Raw genomic sequence first — 5,450 nt, 5'->3', positions numbered from 1 at the left:
CCGCCCGCCTTTGTTGTGGCGCCGCCGCCAACGGCCCCCGGCGCGCGCCCGGCCAATCAGCGCGCGCCCCGCCCCGCGCGCGCCCCCGCCGCCCCCCGGGGAGGGGGGAGGGGCCGGGGGCGCACGTGCCGGGCGGCGCGCCGCGCTCCCATTGGCCGGGCCCCTCGCCGAGCGCGCCCCGGGGAGGAGGCGCCACCGCGCAGCGCAGCACGCAGGCGCCGGGGACCCCCCCAGCCCGGCCTCTGCGCGCTCGCTCTCTCCTGGAACCCCACATCGGGCCCGCCGGACCCCTCGTGCCCCCCCCAACCCGCTAACGCGCGGCCGTGGTGGTCCCACAGGCTTTTTCAGGCACACGCCGGAGAGCCAGGGTGCGCTACAGCGTGCGCAGCCGGGTGCACACATTAGCCTCCTGCAGCCCGGGTTCTCCTCGGGTGGGTGTTATTTTTATACACAGGAACATTTCGGGAGCAGATCTAGGTTTACAGAAAAATTGCACAGAGTGGAGATCTCGTACCCCCTCGGCCCCGCACACACACACACGTTAACATCTTGCATTAGTGGGGGGCACTTGTTACAGCTGATGAACCAAAGTATTGATACATTTTTAGTAACTGGATCCACAGTTTACATCGGGGTTGGCTCTGCGGGTGCAGGTTCCGCAGGTGTTGACAGTTATGTGATGTCCCCGGTACTGTATCTTACAGAAGAGTTTCATTGCCCTAAAAATGGTTTCAGCTGCATATTGTGAATGCAGTGAGGACCACTGATTAGCACACCTGAAAGTGGTTAAAATGGGAAATTTTGAGTTGGGGATATGTTACAAGTAAAAAGTTAAAAAAAAAAAAATAGCCCCATGCTCCACCCAGGAATCTCTGCGGCACACCTGCCCCTCTGTAGCAAATACTGATCTTTTTGCTTTCTCTGTAATTTTTTCCACAATGTTATATGCTTGTAATCATACAATACCTAGCTTTTTCAGGCCGGCTATTTTAATTTAGCAGCGTGTATTTAAGGTTCCGCCATGTTTTTTGGTGACTTGATAGTTCATTTCTTTCTTTTCCCCTTAATTTTTATTGTTAATATATATACAATAAATAATTTCCCATTTTAACCAATCTCAAACGATAGCTGATTTCTTTTTATCACTGAATAGTATTCCATCCTGTGAATGTGTCACAATTTGTTTATCCACTTGCTTATAGAGCATCTTGGCAATTTGGGGCAATTAGGAGTAAAGATGTTATCAACATTTGTGTGCAGTTTCTCTTGTGGACATAAATCTTCTACTCCTTTAGGTAAATACTTCGGAATCAAATTGCAGGATCACTGAAAGAAACTGTCAAACTGTCTTCCCAATTGGCTGTTTTGCCCTCTCACCAGCAATGACTGAGATTTCTTGTTTCACATCCACGTCAGCTTTCGGTGTTGTCAGCTTCTGAATTTTAGCCATTCTAACAGGTGTCTGATGCTATCCTATTGCTTTAATTTCCGACTCCCTGATATGATGCCGAGCATCTTTTCACATGCTTGTTTGCCATCTGTATATGTTCTTTGGTGAAATGTCTGTTCAGCTCTTTTGTCCATTTTATTTATTCTTAGATACTTCCCCTTTCCCCTCCCTCCATCCCAGGAAACCTCTATGTCTGCAATTTTGCTATTTCTAGTCATCTCTTACAAGTGACATCATACAGTATTTGTCCTTATGTGCCTCATTGCACTGAGTATAATGTTTTCAAAGTTATTCCATGTTTTTTTTGCAGCAAGTCTCAGAACTTCATTCTTTCTCATGGATGGATTCTATTCCATTGTGTGTATGCACTGCATCTTGTTTATCCATTTATTTGTTGATGGACACTTGGGCTGTTTCTACCTTTTGGCGATTGTGAATAATGCTGCTATAAACATCGGTGTGGAAGTATCTGAGACCCTGTTTTCATTTTCTTTGGGCATGTACCTAGAATTGGAATTGCCAGGTCATGTGGTAACTCTATGTTTAACTTTTTGAGGAACCACCAAACCGTCTCCCATAGCAGCTGCACCATTTTACATTTCCAGCGCACGAGGGTTTCTGTTTCTCCACATCCTTGCTGTGGTGGTTTGAAGCTGTATGTGACCCAGAAAAACGTGTTCTTAAATGTAATCCATTCCTGTGTGTGTGGAGCCATTGTCAAGAACCTTCCGATGAGGTTACTTCAGTTTAGGTGTGCCCACCTCAATCAGGATGGGTCTGATGCTATTTCTGGAGTCCTTTATAGGAGAATGAAATTCAGACAGAAAAAGGGAAAGCCACAGAAGCAAGAAGGTGAACTCAGAAGAGAAGGGAGAGACCAGGAGACAGCGCCATGGGCCTTGCCACATGACAAGCTAAGGACCCAGGATCGCCCCGGAAGCCACAGTCTTTGGGGAGAAACCATCGCCTTGATGATGCCTCGATTTGGACTTTTTTTTAGCCTCAAAACCATTAGCAAATAAATTCCCATTGTTTAAGCCGAACCATTGCACTGGTATTTGCTTGAGCAGTCTAGGAACTAAAACACTTGTCAGCACTTGTTATTTTCCATTTTTTAGAAAAATAGTAGCCATCCTAGTGGTTGAGAGGTGATCTCTCTCTGTGGTTTGGATGTGCATTTCCCTAATGGCTAATGATGTTGAGCTTCTTTTCAGGTGCTTCTACTTATTTTAATTTTATTGCCAAACTTGTGGTCACGGCCCTCTAAGTGACCTCACTGCACGCCCGCCGGCCTTGGCCTGTGTCTACCACCCACTACCGTCCTCGCCACCCTCCCTCCCCCAGCCCCGAGCACCCCACCTGCTCTGGCTCTGTCCCTTCAGCATCTCAGGTGTCTTCCAGTCCACCAGGAGACACAGCCCACTGTCCCTTCCACCTGGTTGTTGTCCTCCGTCCCTCCTGTCCTCCCTTCCCCCTCAGCCCCTCTGCCACCTGGCAGCCACCGAGGCAGACGGACAGAGGGGAGGCCAGACGCAATGGCTGTTGTCCTGCGGCAACCCCAGACCCACTCCCCTCTCCCGTCCGTTCAGGTCCCCTTGCTCCTGGATGGCGATTTCCTGCCTCCTCACCCTCCACTTTCCTGAGAGCATGGGAACAACCGGGAGAAAATTCCTCCTGGCTCCCGCCCCAAAGCCTCCCCCCACACCCCGCCAACCTCCACCCCGTGACCATGCACGCTTGGCTCGTGCCCCCCGCCCCGGTTCCCCTGCAGGGCCACTGAGTCCTGTTCTGACTCCTTGACTCCCCTTTCCCATCCGGACACTGGATACGCCATAAATGTCCACTCCCCTGGCCTCACCTCCTGCTTTCGGGGTCCCACCCGACCACCCCCCCCAACATGCTGTCCAGCCTCACATCTGCGCCCGGGAGCATTTTGTCCTCTGGCTGCTCCTTCCCAGGCTTCCTTCCCCTGGGCTCTGGGACCCCCTGGACCTTCCCCACATCCCCTCACTCTCTTCTCTCTTGATCCTGGAGCCCAGGGTGGGAACCTCGGGCCTCTCCGTCTCCCCTCCCATCACGGGGGATCTCATCCAGTCTCGGGCCTTCAGATGCTGTCCCCACGTGCTCCCTGCCCCAAATTCCAGGCGTGGACACTGAAACCTCACCTGGAGGTCCAGGAGGCACCTCAAGCTCAGCAGGTCCCGTTCAAGCCACAGCGTCCATCATCTCAAGAAAGGGCGCTGCCGGCCCTCCAGCTCAGGCTGCGAGCTTGGAGCCCTCGATTCCCAGCTCAACCCACAGCCCCTCGGGGGACGCCAGCTCCTCGGAAGTCCAGTCGGCTCCCCTGGCACCCCCCGGGCCTGAGCCACTTTCTCCTCTGCCCCGACGGCTGCCAGGGCTGACGTGGTCCACGGCCGGCAGTGTCCCCTCCGCGTGGCCGTTCTTTGTGGATTGACTCTCTTGGGATGGAAGGCAGGTGTGTCACGCTCAAGAACCTCCACTGGCTTCCAGTTTCACCTCGAGTCAACGCCACAGTCTGTGCAGTGGCCTGCAGAGCCCCACGCCAGCTGGCTCCTGCCACCCTCTGACCCCATGGCCTCCCTTCTGCCCCCAGTCTCCCCGGCCTCCCCGCCTCTCCTTAGACTCGCCCATGTGCTCCCTTCTCACAGCGGCTTTGCACTGTGTTCCTGCCCCTGGACACTCCTCTCCCAGGCCCGTCTCGATTTGGGATTCAGCACAAACGTGTCCTCATCGAGAAGCCACTTCCTCCGTGTGGTGGAGACCAGCAGCCCTCACCCACCAGAAACTCTCTCCCCTCACCCAGCTTTAGTTTTGGTTTGTTGTCCATCTCTCTGCTGGGGTCCCACAAGGCAGGGACGCGGCTTGTTCTGTCTGCATCTTCAGTGCTCGGGACGCTTGCTGAGTGACTACGGCAGGGCGGTTGAGCTCTGACGGTCTGAGATGCCGGGCACAGATGCAGTGGCCAGGAAAGGCTTGTCTTCCTCTTGAAGCTCAGCTCTTTCCTCTGAGGAGAACCCACGGCCCTGGAGAAGACAGCCCTGTAGAGGAGAAGGGACACGGAGTCGGGCTGGAGAGGGCAGAGGGAGTGAGTGGCACCACAGCTTCCCATCATGTTCTAAAACAGCAACCGGCGCGGTGTCCACGGACTCAAAGCCCAGCCTTTAGGTGAATGGAGCCGGTTACATATTCCGGAAACAGATGCTACGTGTCCCAGTTTGCTAAAGCTGCCGTTATGCAAAATACCAGAAATGGATTGGCTTCTATAAAGGGGGTTTATTAGGTTAAAAATTTACAGTCCTAAGGCCATAAAAGGGTCCGAACTAAGGCATCAACAAGAGGATACCATCACTGAAGAAAGGCCGATGGCGTCCGGAACACCTCTGTCAGCTGGGAAGGCACGTGGCTGGTGTGTGCTGGTCCTTTGCTCCTGGGTTCTGGTTTCAAAATGGCTTTCTCCAAAATGCCTCTGTGCTTCTGTCTCTCTTAGCTTCCCTCTCTCAGCTCCTGTGCATCCTTGCTTGTTCTCCCAGGGTGTTTCTCTCTAAGCGTCTGGGGGTCCTTTCTGAGCTTCTCTGGGGTGAACTCTGGGCTTCATCTCCTAGCTTAGCATCTCCAAACGTCCTTCTGTCTGCATCTCCCAGTGTCTCCAAGCGTCTGGGTCTATATCAGCTCTTAGCTTCTCCTGGGGGCAAACTCTGGATTATATGTCTTAGCTTCTCTCCAAACTGTCTCTCCCAGCTTCTCTGAGCTCCTTCTTTCTGTGAGCTCTCTTAAAGGACTCCAGTGATCTAATAAAGACCCATGCAGGATGGGCAGGTTCACAGCTCCACAGAAATAGTTTAATCAAAGGTCTCACCCACAGTTGGGTGAGTCACATCTCCACGGAAACATTCAATTAAATGGCTCACCCCACAAGATTGGATTAAAAGGTCATGGCTCTTCTGGAATCCATAAGTTTCAAACCGGCACAATGGGGATC

This window comes from Choloepus didactylus (assembly GCF_015220235.1).
Source record: "Choloepus didactylus isolate mChoDid1 chromosome 23 unlocalized genomic scaffold, mChoDid1.pri SUPER_23_unloc1, whole genome shotgun sequence".
Lineage (NCBI taxonomy): Eukaryota > Metazoa > Chordata > Mammalia > Pilosa > Megalonychidae > Choloepus > Choloepus didactylus.
The sequence above is the reverse complement of the archived record's forward strand: the minus strand, read 5'-3'. Positions refer to the sequence as shown.